General features: G+C 41.4%; 1 protein-coding gene across 5 annotated transcripts in view; it reads right to left on the bottom strand.

Annotated features, from left to right (window-relative positions):
- RIPOR2 (RHO family interacting cell polarization regulator 2) overlaps positions 1 to 12,875 on the bottom strand; it is a 166,607-nt gene that overhangs the window by 115,400 nt on the left and 38,332 nt on the right. The window lies entirely within an intron of this gene.

Raw genomic sequence — 12,875 nt, 5'->3', positions numbered from 1 at the left:
ACCGTGAGGATTAAGCGACATCAAACTTGTAAATGCCGGCACTTGGGACACACTCAGTAAAATTGATGGTATTATTATTGGGAGTCCCTGGGTAGTGCAAACAGTTAACACACTTGGCTGCTAATTGAAAGGCTGGCAGTTCCAAACCACGCAGAGGAGCCCTCGGAAGAAAGGCCTGATGATCTACTTCTGAAAAAGCAGTCACTGAGAACCCTGTGGAGCACAGTTCTGCTCTGACACACATGGGGTCACCATGAGTTGGAATCGACTCAATGGCAACTGTTTTTGTTGTTGTTATTATTGGTATTATTATTATTATCAGCATCAAATATGAAGACAAATGACCTTATCTAAACAACGAAAAATTTTATGTTCTTATGCTATGCTTTAGTTTGTTAATGCAAGTTGGCCTTGCTACAACCTGAAATCTCAAGTGATAAATTCTGGCACAATAATATTATTATGAAGTTGAAACTCAAATGTCTAAAGTGGGCTCCCCTGGCAGGGGATGTGGGGCAAGGATTAAGTCATCCTCAGCTTCCCCTACTAACATTTTCTGAAGGCAAAATCTAATTATGGCATGCAGTCTTGCCTTAGAAAAATTGTATCACTTTTTTTTTTTTTTTCTGAAAAAGGGCAATCAAGGGCCAAATATACATGTTTCTCTTTCTCTTCCTGAAATTTCCTTTGGTTGCTCTTTTGGGTGTTTACAAAACCTTGTTGGAGGGATGAAAAAATAAGAGTTAAGCTCAACATGCATGGTTTTGCTTTTCGAACTTCACAGCAATGCTTTGGGATGACGAACTCAACGTCACCTCCTGTATAAGCTACCACATAAGACATTTCTTATAATTCATTCCTAGGGGAATCTGCCCTGTCTGAGAAACTGCTGTATTTTGTATGTTTATCTTTCTGATAGCAATAACTTAAGTGGTAACTTACTATGTTACCTTCTTTGCCTGGCTACAAGGAAACTCAGCACAAAACCTGTGGCTCAATTATACCAACAACATTAATTACTTAAAGGTAGCATATATGCTTTCTCTGGCTCCTCACTTTGATACTAATTTTCTGCTTCTTTATTGCACATTATGGTATGCTGCCTCAGATTTTTGAAAAGTGATGGAGTATAATTTTTTTTGTAAATTTTAACCAAGTCTTATCCTTCTTTTAGGTGTCCCTAGGTAGTACAAACAGTTAAGGAGCTCAGCTGCTAACTGAAAGGTTGGAGGTTGGAGTCCACCCAGAGGTACCTCGGAAGAAAGGCCTGCTGATCTACTTCTGAAAAAGCAGCCACTGAAAACCCTGTGGGGCACAGTTCTACTCTGCCACACATTGGGGTGCCATGAGTTGGAGTCAACTTGACGGCAGCTGGTACTGGTGGTATTCTTCTCTCAACTAACATGTATAAGTTCAAAGAGGACCCAGCAGCTATCTACTGCTTGACAAAAGTCACGGAGAAATTTCCATCCATGTCCATTCATTGCTCCATGAAACATTCCAGCTGCTTGTTTTAGTTTTAGCTTTTGGAAGCCACTGAATCATGGAGCTTCAGGGACAATATGGGAACTAAGAATCATGACTGTAAATTCTCTGTAAATCATGATAAAGGAAATAATCATCATTCCCAGTGAATTATCCCCACAAGAGAAATTATATTCAGGGTAACATAGAGCCCACGCAGATAATTTCTCTTGCACAGCTTTGAAAAAATGGTCACTTATGGAAAAGATCAAATATGAGTTAAGTCAGTGAATCAAATATATTGTTCTGGAAATTATATTCAAATCTAGTCATCAAAATCTGAGAACTCTATTTGTGATCACATCAAAACAACAACAAAAAAATACTTCCGCTTAAGAAACCAATGCAATTTTGCATATCTTACAGCTTGGTTACTGTTTAAATCTTTTCTGGTACAGAGATGGAAGGATAAACCATGCATCAATTAACCAGATCTGACACTATTCATTTTTCTTCAACGGCAGGTAACTACCCTGCATAATTCTTCCATGCATAAATTAAAACTGCATGAATTAACAATGATCCTGTTTTCCTACATTCAGTAATTAAGACGAAATTTATCAAGGGATACTTTACACATGGGTATGGATCAGACAATAGTGTTTATAAAAGGGAAGGAGTGATTTGTTTTTTTCTCAAGTCTGCTTTTCTTTCCATTTCCTCCACTTTTGTGGGGTTGTTCACATCTCTGGGGCATTGTGAGAGATGGCCGTTCGCAATTACAAAGACAGCTTGCCACTGGCAACGGCGTTATTTATCAGGATGCATTGCTTTTTTGAGAAAAATTGCCCATACATATCATTTCTCCACGACAAGGCGCCTTCTTTGCAGACGCACTGCTTACTTAGCTGGAGTAATGAACCGTTCGGCTGGATAATACAAAAAAGCTTAGATGATTATAATAGGGTCCTGAAGAGTCTCATTAATGCCTTGGTATCAACTGAGATACTAAGCCTGAAAACGGAATGGAGAGTCTGAGGTTTGAGTTGCTAAGCCAAATGATTTGGCAAGCGCCACTCAGCTGTGTGGGAGAACTCAGGCTTACTCAACATACTACCGAACAGGCAGTTGCTGTGGGAACTGTAACTAGGAATTTGGGTCCTTTGTGTATGCACGTTGGTAGCCATAGCCTGGACTCTGAAGCCAGATGGTGTAGGTTTAACACCAAGCTCTGTCTCTTACTAATTTCACTGGTCCTCAGTTCTCTCATCTATAAAATGGAGAGGATAATAGTAATTACCTCAGGGTTGTTGTGAAGACTAAATGAATTAGTACATGTGCCTGGCATGTCGGAAATGCTACTAAGTGACATCTATTTTTATTATTAAGGAGCCCTGGTGGCACAGTGATTAAGTGCTCGACTGCCTCCACAAGGTTGGCAGTTTGAACCCACCAGCCGCTCCATGGGAGAAAGATGGGGCAGCCTACTTCCGTAAATATTTACAGCCTTGGAAACCTACGAGGCAGTTCTACCCTGTCCTATAGGGTCGCTATGAGTCTGAATCGACTTCACGGCGTGGGTTTTTGGGTATTGTTATTATTATTGTATAAAAACCAGTTGCCATTGTGTTGATTCTTTTTCAGAAGTAGGTCGCCAGCCTTTCTTCCAAGGTGCCTCTGGGTGGGCTTGAACCACTAACCTTGTGGTTGGTGGCCAAATTCTTAACCTTTTGCACCACCAGGGACTCCTTATTTAGGTTGGGTGTTTCACGACATAAGAGGGGCTTTACGTCAACAAGCACTATGAGATATATGTACACACATCTATAATTCATAATTTACATTTATTTAAAAAATTACAGTGGTTTCAGACTCTTCTTGGGCACCGGAAGGCCTTGCCTTTGTACCCACATTCAGGATCACATGATTTACCTAAAGGGAAAGGTAAGTTCTACCATAGGTAAAAGCTGATGTGCAGGGTCTAGTTGGGTTTGTTTTTCCCCAATTTGATTATAAAGAAGTGAGACTATTTCCCTTAATGAAAGACTACACATCCCCTCAGTATATATATATTTTTCAGTAGCTGTATCTTTTGGAGTCGACTCAATGGCAATGGGTTTTGTTTGGTTTTTTATCTTTCTTGATAACTATATATTTACATCTAAGAACACGTCATCAGTTAATGTAGCCCCTTAGCCTCTTCTCGCTTTGGCTGTTTTCTTCCATCAGTGGGGAAAAAGCCATTTTGCAACAATCAGACAGGCGAAAAGATTACATCTGGAAAATATCTTAAGGTGAAGAAACACAGACTGAGAATCTAAAAAAAGAAAAAAAAATGACTCTTGAAAAAGAAACACCACATGTCATTTCTATCCAATTTTAGGCCAAAGTCTATTAGGACAAAACTCAGAGGGTAAATTTTTTTTGGAATGTCGTGGGAGCCTGGAAAGGGAGCAGTTCCTGACCTCTCTTATATCATCATAGGGGCAGGTTTCCACTTGCAATACAAAGCATCAAACCGAGGGCAATAGTAAGATCTTAAGACAAAATAGTCAGACTTCAGGACCCAGTGGATTTTAGCTTCAAATAGGCCGTATTTGGGGACTGAACGGAGTAGGCAAGCAGGAACAAATCATTCCTCCCTCTCTCCAGCTTAACACTGTTTGCTAGACAGGCCAGTTGAGTGGACGCACTGCAGTGAAGGAACCTCGAATTAGGAATTCAAATACCTCAGCTCTACCCAAGCCTCTTGTACATACTAGCACAGTGATCTTGGACAAACCAGTGCATCTCTTTGGCTTTAAGTTTTGCTTCCTAGTTTGTGAAATCAGGGACATTAGTATTAGTCCTGCCTACATCACAGGGCTGTTCCATGGTTTCAGTGGCACAATAGATGTAAAAGTTGTTGAAAATTGCACAAACTCACAGAAATATATGGAATTATTACTTAGGCAATACTAAGGTATTATTATAATATCTTAGATAATAGAATAAGGTGCCTAGGTGGTGCAAACAGTTTGCACTCGACTGCCAACCTGAAGGTCAGTGGTTTGAACCCACCCAGGAATTCTGTGGAAGAAAAGGCCTGGTGATCTGCTTGCATAAAGATTACAGCCAAGAAAACCCTATGGAGCAGTTCTACTCTAACATATGGGGTTGCCATGAGTCGGAAATTGGCTCGACAGCAATTAAAAACAACATGTAATAAAATATATTATTAACAGGACCTAGAACTTGAACTTCGGGAATAGCAAACTTTAGGCAACAAGGATACTGGAGGAGGAAGAGATTGCTAGCTGTAGCTAACTACTTTAGGTGCCAAATCATTGTGTGTTAATCCAGTTATTGTTCCTTCTCTACTTTCTCTTCTTCTAAGTGGGTCTCTAGTTTGAAGATACACCCCAAAGAAAAGGTTTGGAGCATCCATACCTGCCATATCAAGATAGCTCTATTTTAGAAAAAAATCATTTGGATTTTTGATAATTCAAACGTTGGAGTCCCTAGGTGGTTAAGCCCAGGGGCAGATTATCCAGCAAGTACGGTACACACAGGCTTACTTGTGCTCATTTACTTATTTGTAGTACCTTAGTTATTGGGTAATCTATCCCTAGCACTGGTGCAAATAGTTAACACATTTGGCTGCCAACAGAAAGGCTGGAGGTTCAAGTCCACCCAGAGGTACCTTGATAGAAAGGCTGGGAGATCTACTTCTGAAATACCATAGCCATTGAAAATGCTGTGGAGCACAGTTCTACTATGACACACATAGGGTCGCCATGAGTCAGAATCGACTTGATGGCAACTGGTTAACTGGTTTATTCAAGTGCTGGATTAGCTAATGGGAAATTGCTTCTCAATGCTACCAATTCCAATTTCCTATATCCTCCCCTAATAAACAAGCCAAAATGTGTGATAGTTTGCTTCTGATATACATAGTAAGAATGAGTTTCTACAGGAGGAGAAGTGGCTTTAGATTTGGTTATTCTACTATGACCATTGTCATGTAGTTTATCTTATAGAGGAGAGATTTGCTAGGGATACCACAAGGCTGGGGTTTTTATTGACCTTTTTCTGCGTCTGACTAGATGGACCATTCTCGTTATTTATTGCTGTGTAAGAAACCATCCCCAGAACATAGTGGCTTAAAACAACAGGAGTCAGGAATCAGAGATGGGCTAGGTTGGGCAGCTCTGGCTCAAGGTCTCTCATGCAGTCAAGTCGTGGCTAGATGTGGAACAGCTGAGGGCAGCTGAGGACTGGCCAAACATCTTTCTCTCTTCTTGTAATCTTAGGCCTCTCCATGTGTGAGCTAGTTTGGACTTCTCACAGCCTGGCAGCCTCAGGAGGGTCAGGCAGCTTACATGGCGGCTGAAGGCTTCGAGAGCTGTACTATTCCAGCAAGCAAGGCAGAAGCTGAATTATCTTTTGTGGTCTAGCATTGGAGGTCATATTCTCTATTGGTTGAGAGAGTCAGAATTTTGAGGGGAGGGAAACATAGACTCCATCTCTCGATGCGAGGAATATCAGAATTACATTGTAGGAAGAGCATGTGGGGTGGGAGATATTGTGTTTTTTTTTTTTTTAAGTTTTTTAAAATCATACTTTAGATGAAGATTTACAGAACAAACTAGTTTCTCATTAAACAATTAACATACATATTGTTTTGTGACACTGGTCGCCAACCCCACAACATGTCAATACTCTCTGCTTCTTGACCTTTGGTTCCCCATTACCAGCTTTCTTGTCTCCTCCTGCCTTCTCATCCTTACCCCTGGGCTGGTGTGCCCATTTAGTCTAGTTTTGTTTTATGGGCCTGTCTAATCTTTGGCTGAAGGGTGAACCTCAGGAGTGACTTCATTACTGAGCTAAAACGGTGTCCGGGGGCCATACTCTCCGGGTTTCTCCAGTCTGTGCAGACCAGTAAGTCTGGTTTTTGGTTTTTTGTGTGTGTGAGTTAGAATTTTGTGCTACATTTTTCTCCAGCTCTGTCCAGGATCTCTACTGTGATCCCTGTCAGAGCAGTTGGTGATAGTAGCCAGGAACCATCTAGTTGTGCTGGACTCAGTCTGGTGGAAGTTGTGGTAATTGTGGTCCTTTGGACTGATCTTTCCCTTGTGTCTTTGGTTTTCTTCATTCTCCCTTGCTCCAGATTGGGTGAGATCCGTGGAGTATCTTAGATGGTCGCTTATATTCTTTTAAGACCCCAGACACTACTCACCAAAGTAGAATACAGAACATTTTCTTTATAAACTATGTTATGCCAATTGAGCTAGATGTTGAGGGTGGGAGATATTGTTGAAGCCATCTTTGGAAAATATCATCGGCCATATGGGCTGTCAATAGTTAAAGGTTAAACTGTAGAAAGTTAATATTTATTCCTGATACTAATACTCATACACAATCTCTCCTTAACACCACCCTGTGAGGAGTATCTGGCAGACCAGATAGTAACTTCTAGTGAGGTAAAGCGCAACTGTTCTGATACTCCTACCCTACTGGGGGCCTTAATGACTTAACAACACTTTTTAAACTTTCTAAAAATTTCAGGCATCCATTTCTGTTCTGCCACATGCCACCATCCCTCAGAGAAGGATAGCTGAGTGCCATGCATACACCTGTGGCTCCCCACACTCCCCATGACTTCCCATGGCAGCTGCACTGGATACACTTGATTGGCAGTCAACATCAATTCCAAACCCCCTATACAAGGTGCCTTCCTTATACTGAGGCTGGGAAGCTGAAAACATTTCCCACAAACTTCTGCAGCTAGGATTCCAGATGTGATGGAAGCACCTCTGCCAGATACACTTGCATAAGACTGGAAGGCAGAAGTGAGAAAGAGGCTGTGTGGATTCATTTCTTATGGCTGCTGTAACAAATTCCCAGAAAATTAGTGGCTTAAAACAACACATAGTTATTATCTTACAGTTCTGGAGGTCAGAAGTCTGAAATGAGTCTCTCTCACTGTGTTAAAATCAAGGTGCTGGCTAGGCTACATTACCTTCTGGAGGCTCTATGGGAAAATCCATTTCCTTGCCTTTTCCAGCTTCTAGAGGCCTCCCACATTCCTTGGCTTGTGGCCTTTTTCTCTCCTCATCCAAGCCAGGAACTTTGCATCCCCCTGACCATTCTTCCACAGTCAGAAAAGGTTCTCCACTTTTAAAGACCCATATGATTAGATTGGGCCCACCTGGATAATACAGGCTATTCTCCCCATTTCATAATCCTTAATCACATCTATGGGATTTGCTATGTAAGGTAACATATTCACAAATTCTAGGGATTAGGATGTGAGGGCCATTATTCTGCCCACACTGTGTTTCTGTTTCTTCTATTGTCTCTACACAAACCTTCATGGAATATTTGGTTTTCCCATGGTGGCTTCCTGACTGTGGCTGTTTTCTCATCATGGCAGCGACAGCGTCATTCTAGAGCCAGGCAGCTTCTTCATGATAGGTCAGGCAGGTGGCTCCATTAGTGGCCCAGCTTTGCAGTGTGGCTTTCAAAGTTGTTCTGAACACTCAACCTAGAGTGTGTTTCCTTGGCCATCCTGATCCAACTGTTTTATCTGTTTTCTCCTGAGTGGCTTCTGTTCTCTGCAACCGAACCATGATAAATGTTCCCAACGCTATCTCCCCATGTGCGCATCATCTCAGCCTCATCTCACTCTTTAACAGTTGCCATTGAGTGGACTCTGACTTGTGGCAACCCTGTGTGTGTCAGAGTAGAATTGTGCTCCATAGGGTTCACAGTGACTGATTTTTTGGAAGTAGATTGCCAGGCCTTTCTTCTAGGTGCCTATGGATAAACTCAAACCTACAGACTTTTGGTTAGTAGCCAAGCATATTAACAGTTTGTACCACCCAGGGACTCTATCTCTCCTTTCCTGAGGATGAAAATCACCAGGACAATTAGCGTAGAGTGTGGTACAATATGGATCATATTAAAGTAGCTAAAATTCTACCAACAATCTTATAAATTAAAAGCATGACATTGCCACTCAAGGGTTGCCAGGTGATCCTGAATCTTCATTTAGGGTAGTTATCCTTGAACCTCCACCTATCAGCAAGGCACCAAGTGTGGGTACACATTAATTAGAAGGTAGAAGGTCACAGCTAAGGCCAAGCTCAGGTCACTCCATGCCTTCTTATTTAGCAAAAAGTGGGGGAAATCAAATGTGTAACTTCTTGGGAGTTGCACTGGTTCCAGGAAACTGTCAATTTGAATTTATTCCTTTGATTAGGAGGAGGAAAAAAGCTTGTGCTCTTTGTGTTCCTCTGCATTGCTTTTGTATTTCTAAGGTACCCTCCATCCCCCACTCCCGCCCTTGCCTCCCTTCCAAGAGTCCTCTCGGAGTACAAGGACAGAAAGAGACAAGCTTGAAGAGAATAGAGTCATTGTTTCTTCAGTTCCTTCCTGAACAATTTGCTTGAGGAGGAAGAGATCACTTCCAGGGCTAGTGATGAAGGCCAATAGCATTAAAATCAAAAGATAATGACAAATTGCAAGAAAGTTGCAAGATACTGTTTTTCTGTACATAAGATTATTTTTTGGTATGGTCAATTGGCCAATCTTGTTTTAGTATTATCATCATTAATAGCCTATTTTCCATCATTCACAATTACTCCCATCTGACTTTCCTTGCAAAACATACCTTCTCACTGTTCTGAACTTTCCTGCCTTCAGTCTTGATCTTACATCTAGGCGGTTAGTTAATATTTGATGCCTACTATTTGCTAGGAGCTCTGATGGCACAATGGTTAAGTGCTTGGCTGCTAACGAAAGGTTAGTGGTTCAAATCTATCCAGTTGCTCTGCGGGAGAAAAGACCTGGCAATCTGCTCCCATAAAGATTACAGCCTAGGAAACCTAATGGGGCAGTTCTACTGTCCTATAGGGTCACTATGAGTCGGAATCGACTTGATGGCACACAGTAACAACAACTGTTTGCTAGGCAGAATACAAGCCCTGGGGATACAGAAGCAAACAAAACAAAACATATCATGGCACAAATGGTTAAGTACTCAACTACTAACTGGAAGGTTGGTGGTTCGAACCCACCCAAAGGTGCCTCAGAAGAAAGGCCTGGCAATCTACTCCTAAAAAATCAGCCACTGGGAAGCTATTATTTAATGGGTACAGAGTTTCTATTTGGGATGATGAAAAAGTTCTGGAAATAGACAGTGATGATGGTTATACAAAATTGTGAATATACTTAATGCCACTAAATTGTACATTTAAAAATGGTTAAAATAGTAAATTTTATGTATATTTTGCCACAATAAAAAACAAGCAAATAAATAAAAGTCAGTGATTGGAAACCCTGTGGAGGACAGTTCTACTCTGCACACAGGAGGTTGCCATGAGTTGGAGTCTACTCAATGGCAACTGGGGCTTTTTTTTTTTTTTTTTTTTGGTGCCTTCATGGAGCTCACAGTCTTCCTAGTCTTCTTGTTTGGTAAATCTTCCCTTCTACTTATCTGTGATCTTAAAATAGGCAAAGTCCCTGCACGACCCAAATGGCTAAGCGTTTGACTAATAGCCGAAAGGTTGGTGGTTCAAGCCCACCCAGAGGTGTCCCAGAGGACAGGCCTGTCAATCTGCTTCCAGAAGTTCACGGCCTTGAAAACTCTATGGAACAGTTCTACTCTGCACACACTGGGTTGCCATGAGTTGGAATCAACTCAATGGTAACTAATAACAACAACATAATAGGCACATGGATGAAAACTTTAATGACTACTCCAACCACAGCTTTCTCCTTCCTCTGACCTTCCATAGCTTTTATTTCTAAGGTGACCACGTAACCTATCATGCAAATTGGAACACTTCTGAGTGAAAAGTGGTGCTATTAATAATTATGATGCAACAACAGGTGTCTACAGGGCAAACCAGGCCATACGGTCACCCACAGCACACCATCCACCACAGTCACATGCTCTCTTATTGCTTTTAGTAATTCCTGGATTCGTCTTCCTTCTGTACCAGACTGTGACCTCACTAGAAGGTATAATCCATATCTTACTCTTTTATATGTAATGAAAAATCTAACTTTGGCCTGATCCCAGATTAGTTGCTCAATAAACACGTGCTTATGTTGGAAAAAAAAGTGGTACAGATCTACATTACATAACATTGCAGAGTTGGACTCAAAATCCACCTCTGAAATAAAAATGATTGTTAATCAGTTTATTATATTCTAGAATGTTAAAACAGTGTGAAAAATACTCCCTTTGTTTAAAATTCCTCCCTCCTTCCTCTGACAGAGAGTCTTGTTTTGATCTTATGGAATACAAAATAGAAATATTGCACCTCATTTGCTTTCACTGTGGAAAAAAAAAGGCAATTTCCTTTTTAATTAGTGTAATGAACGTGTGAAAACATTCATCTCCACACAACACTCATCAGTGTCATGTAAACAATGCACAATAAAGTAAATTGGAATGGCTTCTTTTTCTTGATGGTGTTCTGGGTTTCCCTGAGGGAAGGCAACCCAGCATGTGGTCATGGGTCAAATTATCTCTTCTAGATAGTCTGACACACTCTGAGAAAAACAGCTATTATTTTTTAAGGGACATTTCCCCCTCTAAGTAGGATGAGTGTACTGTGAATGAAAAAATCTGGGCCATTAACCCAGAGAGGAAGTTGGTGGTCACAGTGAGGGAGTAAGGAAGAAGGGAGAAGACATGTAGATATTTCAACATGAATTCATTCAAGATACATGTACTGAGTGATTTTGTTCTGTTGAATCCATTTGAATGCTCCCATGTGCATAATGGTGCGGTTTTAATTTTCAGGGGGAAAATGTTGTTCCGAGAAACTGCCCATAAGGATATGATTTCAAAAGTGGAGAGAGATAAAGCCAAAGGACGGACTCCTTCCAAATGAAAAGGAATATATTTCTGATCATCTTCCTTTTCTGAACAGTTCTTTCTAGTAATCACATTGCAGGGTGTTTACATGGCGAGTGCTCTATGACACCATCCCACATCTAGGTTAGCCTTTGGGGAACCAATTATGTGCCATAGGCCTATGAGGTACGTCCTCTCTCCGCCCCCATCCCCAACTCCCTGGCTTCATTGTCTGTTTTCAGCTGGTATTCTTTTCTGGTTGAATGGCCACAAACACAAGCTGTCTATCTCCCATAGCTCATGGAGCTCAGCTTGGCAGATGAAAATAACCCTGGTAAAGGAGCTGTTCACAAGCACAAGGCCCTGCTCGCAGCCACCAGTGCAGAGGAAGCCCAACTGGAAAGTCAAATCTGCCATTGCCCCGAGGAGCACCCATTGTGTAAATAAAACGGACTTTCGCTTCTATCACCATTTCCTCCCAGAAAAGCAAGAAAATGGTTTTAGACTTCTGACGTCTTTTCAGCTTTTTACTTTTTCCCCAACACACTGAATACAATGAATAGTAAAATAAAACACTAATTTGCAAACTCAACCCAAAGGTTTGTTGCTTGCACAATCTAACCATTTAATGTGAAACATGAAAGCTACACTGTTCACCCTCCATAACTACCTTTGTCTCTGAGGGGTGAGCCAATAAACTGTGAGTTAAACCAAATACATCAGGGACGTGACTTGGTTACGTTTAGAAGTGGGCATGTGGTTGTTATCACAGCTGGGCTGTGGGTTGTTAGCATAGCAGGGATGTTTCCAATGTAAAGACCTCAAATTTGGGGTAGGACACCTGGCAATCATGGGTAGGTCCCCAGAAATGAAATTTTTACATGAGTTTAGGTACCAACACCTGACTTCTCCAGGTGACCCTTGAAAGGGTATGGGTCCCTTCTCTGCTGGAAATAATTTTACTTTGTGGTTAACAAAGGAAAGAAGAGTCATTTTTGGAATTTGTGTTTGGGTACTCAGAATTCTATGCAAGTCCCTAGTGCATGCTTTCAGATTCTGTCTCTCTCAAGCATGGCGTTTCTTTATATTTATGCTGAAAAAATATTCAAAGGAAAATCTCACGTTAGTGTTTCAGAGGAAGAAGGAAGCAACACCAGTCAGGGGTCTTTAGGAAAAGCAACATATGCAGTATGTTTTTACTAATTAGATTCTCCAGTGTTCAGGCTTTCTTATGTTTGGATGCAGTAGATTCTTGGACAGGCAAATGACTTATCTTCCTGCAGAAGAACTATGATTTGGCAGGATTGGGACTGAAGCGGTCAGCTGGCTACAGGGGGCTTATCTGAGGGCTGGGATTGGTGAGGAGAGGGGAAGTCCTTTCTTCAAGCTGCTGCTACCCTAAGTAGACACACCCCTGCAGTTTGTTCAGACAGAAGGATAGCAACTGGCTGCTTCCTAATTAACCAGAGGAGAATAGCCAGGAGGATGCTGGCTCTAGGAGAGTTAAGGGTTGATATTCCCTGCTTGTGACAGCAACTAAAACACAGTTGATGGAGACACA

Source organism: Trichechus manatus, unplaced genomic scaffold (assembly GCF_000243295.1).
Source record: "Trichechus manatus latirostris isolate Lorelei unplaced genomic scaffold, TriManLat1.0 scaffold00115, whole genome shotgun sequence".
In the NCBI taxonomy this organism is placed as follows: Eukaryota; Metazoa; Chordata; class Mammalia; order Sirenia; family Trichechidae; genus Trichechus; species Trichechus manatus.
Note: the sequence above shows the minus strand (reverse complement) of the source record. Positions and strands in the feature narration are given on the sequence as shown.